Genomic DNA, 12,811 nt, shown 5'->3' on the forward strand with positions numbered 1-12,811 from the left:
GTCCTGTTCCCTCTTGTTCTGGTAGAGAATAGCTTCTCTTTCAGATTCTCATGCTTGCTTCCTCTCAGCAGAAAATGAGGCTCCCCTGAGCCTCCCATGAGAAAATCTGAAGATTGAGAGAGGAAGGCATTAACTCCCTAAAATAGTTGACTACCAGAATATGGTAAAGGATTTAACTTTCTTTTTTTCCATTTCTTTAGGTAATCAGTTGGTTTTCACTGATAAATTTTGTGAAATTGGAATGGGCGGAAAAGTGTTAAGGTTCCAGTTAACTGTTTTAGTGCTTGCTGTGTGATTTGGTCTAAAAGTACTAGTCGATATCGGTAGTTAGTTGGAAGCATCTTGATTCTAACCATTCTGTGAAGATTATACTCTGTATGAATAGATAACAGCCATCAGAAACAGTTAATGAATCTTGTTAGCTTGTGATATTTGTTTAGGGTTTGCACTCCAGCTTGTAATTGTTGTGAAAAGGATAAGTGTATAAGCCAAATTTCCCTGATGGGTCCAGGTCTTCCATCCTCTCCATTCAAGAGTTGAACATTTAATCTTAATTTTTCAGTGTCATTTGTCACAGTATCTTCTCTCCTCCCAGTATGTCAGTGCAGGTGAAGCAGAAGATGTAAATTCTCTAAGTTAAGGGAGGCTGGGTGAGGGGAGGAAACATTGGTTTCAAACTGCGGAAATGTAAAATAACAAGGAACAGGCTAGAACCTGATTGAAATCCACCAATTGTGAAAGGTTAGTCAGGGTTTAATGTATTCTGGACACTGTAAAAATCTCAAATATTTTGAAATTAAGGCCACAGGTAAGTAATAAGTGCCATCCCAGGATGGGATTTACCATCATCATGTCAGATCATGTCCTATTTTTGCTGGGAATATTTTTTCCCTCTAAAGCACATATTTAAATCTAAGGATTCTTTCTGTTGGATGGTTAACCTAGTTTTATCAGTGAGGCCACAGGTGGTACCTGGGTGTGCCAGTGTGGCATTGTGGTGCAGACTTTCTCATGACTTTTTTGGGGGAGAGATGCTTTTCAGGGCTTAAATTGTTAGATGATAATTTGGTATTTTAAAAGAAAATTGTAGCTCAATACTTTGGTTCTAGGATTATACCTACATAGATCAGGGCTGAACACATTATACAAAGACAGCAGAGCCTGTATTGTCTTCAGTCTAAAAACTGAGTAAGTTTTGTGGCCATCAAAAGTAACCTGTGACAACTTAAGCCTTGATAGCACGGGATATCTATCTAAATATTCCTCTAGAGTGCTGGCATCCTTACAAATGAATATGAGCTTCATAGTAATAAGAAACATCTATTGGATACTCGGACTCAATCTCAGAACTGGAAGGGAACTGGAACTCCAGAAATGTAAAAAATATAGCTATGATTATGGCACTGAAGTGTATAAGGTGTTTTCACTAACATCCTGGACTACCTTGTTAATAATGTGTTATAATATACAGATTTTAAAATATGTGCATAGTCTTTGACCCAGAAATTTCAATTCAAAAGGAAATAATGCAAAGTGCATGCAAAACTATACACATGAAGATATAAATCATGTCACTATTTACAATATAAAAGAAGTGGAAGAAACCTCAATGTTCATTAATGGAATGAAATATCCCCTAAAATACTTTTAAAGAATTTTAAATATAAATGGTAGGCACAAACTTTTGTTTATAATAATCTCAACTTTAAAATTATATGCAATGAATAAGGTTGTAGAGAAAGGGTGTAGAGAATAAGTACTAACTACAGATTTGGTTTTCTTAGGCATTAGCTGTCAGCCAAAGGGTAGAGTTATGATAGCATTAACTGAAAGGAAAACTATCATGGTGTGAGCAGTAGATGTCTCTGGGTAATGGAACATGATTTCCATTTTCTTTTTATTTATTTTTTTTTGAATTTTATTTAATTTTTTAAAACAGCAGGTTCTTATTAGTCATCAGTTTTATACACATCACTGTATACATGTCAAATCCAATCTCCCAATTCATCACACCGCCACCTCCAACCCCCCACCATTTTTGACCCCTGGTGTCCATACGTTTGTTCTCTACATCTGTGTCTCAATTTCTGCCCTGCAAACCAGTCATGTGTACCATTTTTCTGGGTTCCACAAATATACGTTAATATATGATATTTGTTTTTCTCTTCTGACTTACTTCACTCTGAATGACACTCTGTAGATCCATCCATGTCTCTACAAAGGACCCAATTTCGTTCCTTTTTATGGCTGAGTAATATTCCATTCTATATATGTACCACAACTTCTTTATCCATTTGTCTGTCGATGGGCATTTAAGTTGCTTCCATGACCTGGCTATTGTAAATAGTGCTGCAAGGAACATTGGGGTGCATGTCTTTATGAATTATGGTTTTCTCTGGGTAAATGCCCAGTAGTGGGATTGCTGGATCATATGGTAATTCTATTTTTAGTTTTTAAAGGAATCTCCATACTGTTCTCCATAGTGGCTGTATCAATTTACATTCCCACCAAGAGGGCAAGAGGGTTCCCTTTTCTCCACAACCTCTCCAGCATTTGTTGTTTGTACATTTTCTGATGATGTCCATTTTAACTGGTGTGAGGTGATACCTCATTGTAGTTTTGATTTGCATTTCTCTAATAATTAGTGATGTTGAGCACCTTTTCATGTGCTTCTTACCCATCTGTATGCCTTCTTTGGACATTTGGAGAAATGTCTATTTAGGTCTTCAGTCCATTTTTGGATTGGGTTGTTTTTTTTTAATGTTGACCTGCATGAGCTGTTTATATATTTGGGAGATTAATTCTTTGTCTGTTGATTCATTTGCAAATATTTTCTCCTATTCTGAGGGTTGTCTTTTCATCTTGTTTGTAGTTTCCTATGCTGTGCAAAAGCTTTTAAGTTTCATTAAGTCCCATTTGTTTATTTTTGTTTTTATTTCCATTACTTTAGGAGGCGGATCAAAAAATATCTTGCTGTGATTTATGTCAAAGAGTGTTCTTCCTATGTTTTCCTCTAAGAGTTTTATAGTGTCCAGTCTTACATTTAGGTCTCTAATCCATTTTGAGTTTATTTTTCTGTATGGTGTTAGGGAGTGCTCTAGTTTCATTCTTTTACATGTAGCTGTCCAGTTTTCCCAGCACCACTTATTGAAGAGACTGTCTTTTCTCTATTATATATCCTTGCCTCCTTTGTCATAGATTAGTTGACCATAGGTGCATGGGTTTATCTGTGGGCTTTCTATCTTGTTCCATTGATCTATATTTCTGTTTTTGTGCCAGTACCATATTGTCTTGATTACTGTAGTTTTGTAGTATAGTCTGAAGTCAGGGAGTCTGGTTCCTCCAGCTCCGTTTTTTTTCCCTCAAGACTGCTTCAGCTATTCAGGGTGTTTCATGTCTCCATACAAATTTTAAGATTTTTTGTTCTAGTTCTGTAAAAAAAAGCCACTCGTAATTTGATATGGATTACATTGAATCTGTAGATTGCTTTGTGTAGTATAGTCTTTTTCACAATATTGATTCTTCCAATCCAAGAATACGGTATATCTCTCCAACTGTTAGTATCATCTTTAATTACTTTCATCAGTGTCTTATAGTTTTCTGCATACAGCTCTTTTGTCTCCCTAGGTGTGTTTATGGCTAGGTATTTTATGTGTTTTGTTGCAATGGTAAATGGGAGTGTTTCCTTAATTTCTCTTTCAGATCTTTCATCATTAGTGTATAGGAATGCAAAGGATTTCTGTGCATTAATTTTGTATCCTGCAACTTTACCAAATTCATTGATTAGCTCTAGTAGTTTTCTTGTGGCATCTTTAGGATTCTCTATGTAGAGTATCACATCAGCTGCAAACAGTGACAGTTTTACTACTTCTTTTCCAATTTGCATTCCTTTTATTTCTTTTTCTTCCCTGATTGCCATGGCTAGGACTCCCAAAACTATGTTGAATAATAGTGGTGAGAGTGGACATCCTTGTCTTGTTCCTGATCTTAGAGGAAATGCTTTCAGTTTTTCACCATTGAGAATGACGTTTGCTGTGGATTTGTCATATATGGCCTTTATTATGTTGAGGTAGGTTCCCTCTGGAGAGTTTTCATCATAAAAGGGTGTTGAATTTTGTCAAAAGCTTTTTCTGCATCTATTCAGATGATCATATGGTTTTTATTCTTCAATTTGTTAATATGTTGTATCACAATGATTGATTTGCGTATATTGAAGAATCCTTGCATCCCTGGGATAAATCCCACCTGAGCATGGTGTATGATCCTTTTAATGTGTTGTTGGATTCTGTTTGGTTGTATTGTGTTGAGCATTTTTGCATCTATATTCATCAGTGATATTGGTCTATAATTTTCTTTTTGTGTAGTATCTTTGTCTGGTTTTGGTATCACGGTGATGGTGGCCTCATAGAATGAGTTTGGGAGTGTTCTTTCCTCTGCAATTTTTTGGAAGAGTTTGAGAAGGATGGGTGTTAACTCTTCTCTAAATGTTTGATAGAATTCACCTGTGAAGCCATCTGGTCCTGGACTTTTATTTGTTGGAAAATTTTTAATCACAGCTTCAGTTTCATTACTTGTGATTGCTCTGTTCATATTTTCTGTTTCTTCCTGGTTCAGTCTTGGAAGATCCTACCTTTCTAAGAATTTTTCCATTTCCATTTCCATTTCTTCCCTTTTATTGGCATAGAGTTGCTTGTAGTAGTCTCTTAGGATGCCTTGTAATTCTGTGCTGTCTGTTGTAACTTCTCTGTTTTCATTTCTAATTTTAATGATTTGAGTCCTCTCCCTCTTTTTCTTGATGAGTCTGGCTAATGGTTTATCAATTTTGTTTATGTTCTCAAAGAACCAGCTTTTAGTTTTATTGATCTTGTATTGTTTTCTTTTTTTGATTTCATTTATTTCTGTTCTGATCTTTATGATTTCTTTCCTTCTGCTAACTTTGAGTTTTTTTCGTTCTTCTTCCTCTAGTTCCTTTAGGTGTAAGGTTAGATTTTTTGAGATTTTTCTTGTTTCTTGAGATAGGCTTGTATAGCTATTAACTTCCCTCTTAGAACTGCTTTTGCTGCATCCCATAGGTTTTGGATCATCGTGTTTTCATTGTCATTTGTCTCTAGGTATTTTTTGATTTCCTCTTTGATTTCTTCAGCGATCTCTTGGTTATTTAGTAATGTATTTATTAGCCTCAATGTGTTTCTGTTTTTTACATTTTTTTCCCTGTAATTGATTTCTAATCTCACAGCATTGTGGTCTGAAAAGATGCTTGATATGATTTCAATTTTCTTCAATTTACTGAGGCTTGATTTGTGACCCAAGATGTGATCTATCCTGGGAATGTTCTGTGAGCACTTGAGAAGAAAGTGTAATCTGCTGTTTTTGGATGGAATGTCCTATAAATATCAATTAAATCTATCTGGTCTATTGTGCCATTTAAAGCTTGTGTTCCTTATCAATTTTCTGTTTGGATGATCTGTCCATTGGTGTAAGTGAGGTGTTAATATCCCCCACTATTAATGCATTAGTATCAATTTCCTCTTGTATAGCTGTTAGCAGTTGCCTTAGGTATTGAGGTGCTTCTATGTTGGGTACATCTTGGATTGACTCCTTGATCATTATGTCGTGTCCTTCCTTGTCCCTTGTAACATTCTTTATTTTAAAGCCTATATTATCTGATCTGAGTATTGCTACTCCAGCTGTCTTTTGATTTCCATTTGCATGGAATATCTTTTTGCACCCCCCCACTTTCAGTCTGTTTGTTTCCCTAGGTCTAAAGTGGGTTTCTTGTAGACAGCATATATATGGGTCTTGTTTTTGTATCCATTTAGTGAGCCTATGTCTTTTGGTTGGAGCATTTAATCCATTCACGTTTAAGGTAATTATCAATATGTATATTACTATTACCATTTTCTTAATTGTTTTCAGTTTGTTTTTGTAGGTCTTTTCCTTCTCTTGTGTTTCCTGCCTAGAGAAGGTCCTTTAGCATTTGTTGTAGAGCTGTTTTGGTGGTGCTGAATTCTCTTAGCTTTTGCTTGTCCATGAAGCTTTGGATTTCCCCATTGAATCTGAATGAGATCCTTGCCAGGTAGAATAATGTTGGTTGTAGGTTCTTCCCTTTCATCACTTTAATTATGTCATGCCACTCCCTCTGGCTTGTAGAGGTTTTGCTGAGAAATCAGCTGTTAACTTTATGGGAGTTCCCTTGTATGTTATTTGTTGTTCTTCCCTTGCTGCTTTCAATAATTTTTCTTTGTCTTTAATTTTTGCCAATTTGATTACTATGTGTCTCAGCATGTTTCTCCTTGGGTTTATCTTGTATGGGACTCTCTGCGCTTCCTGGACTTGGGTGGCTGTTTCCTTTCCCATGTTAGGGAAGTTTTTTACTATAATCTCTTCAAATATTTTCTTGGGTCCTTTTTCTCTCTCTTCTTCTGGGACCCCTATAATGTGAATGTTGTTGCATTTAATGTTGTCCCAGAGGTCTCTTAGGCTGTCTTCATTTCTTTTCATTGTTTTTTCTTTATTCTGTTCTGTAGAAGTGAATTCCACCATTCTATCTTCCACGTCACTTATCCGTTCTTCTGCCACAGTTACTATGCTATTGATTCCCTCTAGTGTATTTTTCATTTCAGTTATTGTATTGTTCATCTATGTTTGTTTGTTCTTTAATTCTTCTAGGTCTTTGTTAAACATTTCTTGCATCTTCTCGATCTTTGCCTCCATTCTTTCTGAGATCCTGGATCATCTTCACTCTCATTATTCTGAATTCTTTTTCTGGAAGATTGCCTATCTCCACTTCATTTAGTTGTTTTTCTGGGGTTTTATCTTGTTCCTTCATCTGGTACATAACCTTCTGCCTTTTCATCTTGTCTGTCTTTCTGTGAATGTGGTTTTTGTTCCACAGGCTGCAGGATTGTAGTTCTTGCTTCTGCTGTCTGTCCTCTGGTGAATGAGGCTATCTAAGAGGCTTGTCTCTTTTTATATTTTCTAAATTTTCTACAGTAAGCACACATTAATTTTTTTTTTTAATTTGCGGTACGCGGGCCTCTCACTGTTGTGGCCTCTCCCATTGCGGAGCACAGGCTCCGGACGCGCAGCCTCAGCGGCCATGGCTCACGGGCCCAGCCGCTCCGCGGCATGTGGCATCCTCCCAGACCGGGGCACGAACCCGTGTCCCCTGCATTGGCAGGCGGACTCTCAACCATTGCACCACCAGGGAAGCCCCACACATTAATTTTATGCTAGGAATATAATCAGTGGTTCACCAATAGCAAAAAAAGTCTTAAAATCCTAACACTGATTTTTCTGTTGATTTCATTTCTATTCCTTGTAAAAGTAGAAAGCATATTATTCTTGAGGTGAAAGCCTGGGTCTTAGTGTTCATGTTCTGCTCCTTCAGCAGATGATCTTCCAGGAGGGTTATCCAGTTTTAACGGCATTTACTGGCTTGGTGTTTTTAGGTTAGAGTGCCATCTTTGGGACATAGCTGGCATAACTGGTTGCCACCATTTGCTGATTATGTGAAATGCACAATTCAAATATGATTTTGTGACATGGGCAGTTAATTATTCAGTTAGCCCAGGGATCAGGACGTGTAGATGAAACTCAAAGCAGTTCCTCACTGCTTTGTTTCATTGAGAGAACTTCCTCTGATCTCCTCACCAACAGACTCATCCTCCTCCTATCTACTCCAGAGCAAACTTCACAAGTGATTTTGTAGTCACTGTTCTCCTGGTTCTCTTTACCTTCCAGGTTAAAGTTAAAATATCCTTAGAATTTCATAATATTTAGGCCTCAGACTTCTTGTTTATAGAACCATCCTCCTTCATTCCCCAGCCTTACTATGCTAAGAGATTAGCCAGTTTCCCTCTCTTTCTCTCTCTCTCTCTCTCTCTCTCTTTCTCTCTCTCTCTCTCTGTGTGTGTGTCTCTCCCCCATTCTGTTCTATTGACCTGGAATGCCATTCCTGTTTCTTCATTTGGCTATTTCCTGCAGTCCTGCCAGACCCAGCTGAAAGGTCACTTCTTCAGAGAAGCCTTTCTCAACTCCACTCAGCTGGGCACCCCTCTCTTCTCCCATAGCCCTCTCATTCACACCCCTCATGAAACACTTGTCATACTGTATTTTAACTCTTATTTCTTCCTGCATCTGACTGTGAGGTTCTTGATGGCAAGGACCTTAATTCAACCTCTCCGTTCCCAGCACTCAGCTCACAGGTAATAGTGAAATACTAAAAACATTTTTTTTTATGCGGTACACAGGCCTCTCACTGTTGTGGCCTCTCCCGTTGCGGAGCACAGGCTCCGGACGCGCAGGCTCAGTGGCCATGGCTTACGGGCCCAGCTGCTCCGCGGCATGTGGGATCTTCCCAGACTGGGGCATGAACCCGTGTTCCCTGCATCGGCAGGCGGACTCTCAACCACTGCGCCACGAGGGAAGCCCTAATAACATTTTTAATGAATGAATGAATGAGCATTGAAATGAGGTCACAGGGGCTCCCATATCATTTTTCTTTTTCTCACTTTTCTTCATCTTTAAAAGGAAGATCATAGGGTGGATTGAATGAGAAAATATTTGAAAAGTAATTAGCATAATGCTTGGTGCATGATAATAAATATTTATTTTTTCACTCTTTTATTTACAGTTCCTATCTAGCTTCAGGTTCCCCACACCTGGTGGCTCATGCCTTACTCATACAAAAGTCTCCACCCCATCAGTGCCTCCTTGTTAAATAGATAAGACTTCCCAGTCAAGCAATACTTATGCTGATCACATGCAAACACTGTGACTTTTGTACTAACACCTCATCATCACTCACCACACATACTCACTGCCTCCTATTAAACACACATTCAGCATCTCTGTTACCTTTAACTCAGTCATCTTACTCATCACAGGGAAACTCAGCTCTATGGATTTCTAACCAAGGCGTGGTCTTTTTAAGAAAAAATTTTTCAATACTTAAGGTTGATCCTTTATGCCAGTGACAGTAAATACAGATAGCCCTCAATTTTCATTTTTTCCCCTCAACTCACTTTTTCCACATTGTATATTGGTACCACTGCATTACCTTTCTTATGCACAACTCAAACTGCTTATGAGCTAATGAACAAGCACTTTGTGCCAGCATGTGATACCCACTTGCCAACAGTTCAGTACCAATCACCATCTTTAGCTGCAAAAAAGGATTTATTCGTATAATTATTGGAATGGTTTTATTGCCTTTTCCTTTATCATTTTTTTCTGCATTCAATTTCACTTAATTTTGTTATTTTTTAAAATGATACGACACAATCTTTTGCTTATTCACTTTCTTAACAATCCACAAAAGCACTGGCAGATCTCCAACAGTAATTCTTTCCTAGTATGAACTCTATTTTTTCACTTACTTTTATTTCAAATAAGCTGAAATAGAATTTAAAGAAGTTTTCACAAATTAATTTTTATTATCTGTATTTATTATTTAGTCCATGTTTAAAAGATTGCAACAACCATTTACACATGGACACATGGTTAACATTCAAGAAAAAAGTAAAAAATTGTATATCATATTTAGTGACAGTAACTGGCTTTTTGGGAATGGGATTTTTTCCATGTAATATGTTTAATAAGTATAATATTTAGGATTCATTTATTTGGTTTTCATGGTTGTTTTTGAAATATATTATGATGGAAAGTAAATGAATTGTATCTTACTATTGGGAACTTTATTTTGCCCTCTACTGTACGATTTTCTGGGGTTTTTTGGTTTTGTTTTTTTGTTTTTTGTTTTTTGTTTTTTTTTTGGATACTGAGCTTATATATAAGAAATAGAGGAAATGGTTTTGAAAGAAAATAAAAACTATCAACCAGTCAATGGTTATAATGAAAAGTATTTATCAGCAGTCTCAAATTTCCAGAAGTTTTAACTTTTTTCTGAAGTATTTATCCTGTGTAAAATATCACACTAGAAAAGGCAAAGCGTTAGATTAATGCTATTTTTGAATGGCTCAAAGTTATTCATTTATATATTCAATTTAATTTTATTTTTAATCAAAATTCCATTGTTTGCTATTTTTTCTAAACTTGAGTGTATCAGAAGTGCCAAGATAAGTTTAAAAAAAAAAGGTAATGGGTGGTGACTGCACTTACCAGATATCAAAACATACTAAAAACAATGTAGTACATCTGTAACAATAGTCAGAATTATCAGCATACTTAATAATATGTCAGTGTAATAAAGGACAGACTAGAAATGTGTCTAAGCATATATGGTAATTTATAATAATCATTTAATGGTTCATTCTTTTATTCAATCAACTTATATTTATTGATTGTCAGAAGCTGCATAAATGATGGGTGTACATCAGGTAATCATAATTCTTACTAGATTATTAAAAATTAAAGAATTGTTTAAATCAATTATTATTAAGTTTGTGTTTAAGCAAGTCCTATCAAGAACTGTTGGTGGCAGGCGCTTGCCCAGCTAAGCCTGGGCGGGGCCACCTAGGTAGCTCCCAGATCCGCAGGCAGCCTCCAGGTCCCGACCCCTGCGCCCACGGCCCTAGGCAAAGACAAGGGCTCACCTGAGGCTCGGCAGCTGGCACGGCTGTCGGGTTAGGTCATGGTGGAGTCTAATTTTTGTGATGCTTCCCTTCACTGTTAGCTGTTGAGGAAGTGTCCCTCCCTGTGTCTCAGATGAAGAGCCATTTGTGAGTACAGCATCTGTGCTACCAGTGTGAAACCTAGTTGGTCCATTCATTGATTGCTCAGTTGAGCGCTCAATTCATCCATTTGCCAATCAAGACTTCTGGATGGAATCTGCCTCACCTGTTTCTTTCCAAGGAAAGCACGGTAAAGGCTTCAGCTGTAAGTTGCCTCTTTCTCTGTGCCCGGAGACGACCCTCACCATTTCCCTGTGCAGCCCTGCATGGTGTGGGGCCCTCTCCTCTCCAGAACCGCACAGAACAAGGCACTGGAAATACAATAAACCAGCAGCCATTGATGGTGCCTTCACAGAGCTGATAATTTTGGTGGGAAAAACTAAGGAAGAAGCAAAATTTGTGACCCTGAACCAAGATGGTGGAGTAAAAGCATGTGCTCTCACTCCCTCTTGTGAGAACACCAGAATCACAACTAGCTGCTGGACAATCATCAACAGGAAGACACTGGAACTCACCAAAAAAGATACCCCACATCCAAAGACAAAGGAGAAGCCACAATAAGAAGGTAAGAGGGGCACAATCACAGTAAAATCAAATCCCATAACTGTTGGGTGGGTTACTCAGATACTGGAGAACACATATAACACAGAAGTCCACCCACTGGAGTGAAGTTCTGAGCTCCACGTCAGGCTTCCCAACCTAGGGGTCTGGCAACGGGAAGAGGAATTCCTAGAGAATCAGATTTTGAACTCTAGTGTGAGTTGATAGCAGGACTTCAACAGGACTGGAGGAAACAGAGACTCCACTCTTGGAGGGCACACACAAAGTAGTGTGTGCATCGGGACCCAGGAGAAGGAGCAGTGACCCCAGGGGAGACTGAACCAGACTTACCTGCTAGTGTTGGAGGGTCCTCTGCAGAGGCAGGAGGTGGCTGTGGCTCACCGTGGGGACAAGGGCACTGGCAGCAGAAGTTCTGGGAAGTACTCCTCGGCATGAGCCCTCCCAGAGTCTGCCATTACCCCACCAAAGAGCCCAGGTAAGCTCCAGTGTTGGGTTGCCTCAGGCCAAACAACCAACAGGGAGGGAACCCAGCCCCAACCATCAGCAGTCAAACGGATTAAAGTTTACTGAGCTCTGTCCACCAGAGCAACAGTCAGCTCTAGCCACCACCAGTCCTTCCCATCAGGAAACTTGCACAAGCCTCTTAGCCTCATCAAACAGAGGGCAGACAGCAGAAGCAAGAAGAACTACAGTCCTGCAGCCTGTGGAACAAAAACCACATTCACAGAAAGATAGACATGATGAAAAGGCAAAGGGCTATGTACCAGATGAAGGAACAAGATACAACCCCAGAAAAACAACTAAATGAAGTGGAGATAGGCAATCTTCCAGAAAAAAGAATTCAGAATAATGATAGTGAAGATGATCTAGGACCTCGGAAAAACAATGGAGGCAAAGATCGAGAGGATGTAAGAAATGTTTAACAAAGACCTAGAAGAATTAAAGAACAAACAAACAGAGATGAACAATACAATAACTGAAATGAAAAGTACACTAGAAGGAATCAATAGCAGAATAACTGAGACAGAAGAATGGATAAGTGACCTGGAAGACAGAATGGTGGAATTCACTGCTGAGGAACAGAATAAAGAAAAAACAATGAAAAGAAATGAAGACAGCCTAAGAGACCTCTGAGACAACATTAAACGTAACAACATTCGCATTACAGGGGTCCCAGAAGGAAAAGAGAGAGTGAAAGGACCCAAGAAAATATTTGAAGAAATTATAGTCGAAAACTTCCCTAACTTGTGAAAGGAAATAGCCACCCAAGTTGAGGAAGCGCAGAGAGTCCCATACAGGATAAACCCAAGGAGAAACACACCAAGACACAGAGTAATTAAATTGCCAAAAATTAAAGACAGAGAAAAATTATTGAAAGCAGCAAGGGAAAAAAAAGTAACATACAAGGGAATTCCCATAAGGTTAACAGCTGATTTCTCAGCATAAACTCTACAAGCCAGAAGGGAGTGGCATGATATACTTAAAGTTATGAAAGGGAAGAACCTACAACAAAGAGTGCTCTACCTGGCAAGGATCTCATTCAGATTCGATGGAGAAATCAAAAACTTTACAGACAAGCAAAAGCTAAGAGAATTCAGCACCACCAAACCAGCTCT

General features: G+C 38.3%; 1 long non-coding RNA gene across 1 annotated transcript in view; it reads left to right on the plus strand.

Annotated features, from left to right (window-relative positions):
• LOC117202818 (uncharacterized) overlaps positions 1 to 12,811 on the plus strand; it is a 56,244-nt gene continuing 43,433 nt past the window's right edge. Inside the window, exon 1 of the long non-coding RNA XR_004485292.2 lies at positions 1 to 163. This is a non-coding gene — a long non-coding RNA (uncharacterized LOC117202818). The remainder of the gene's footprint in view (positions 164 to 12,811) is intronic.

Source organism: Orcinus orca, chromosome 15, assembly GCF_937001465.1.
Source record: "Orcinus orca chromosome 15, mOrcOrc1.1, whole genome shotgun sequence".
Lineage (NCBI taxonomy): Eukaryota > Metazoa > Chordata > Mammalia > Artiodactyla > Delphinidae > Orcinus > Orcinus orca.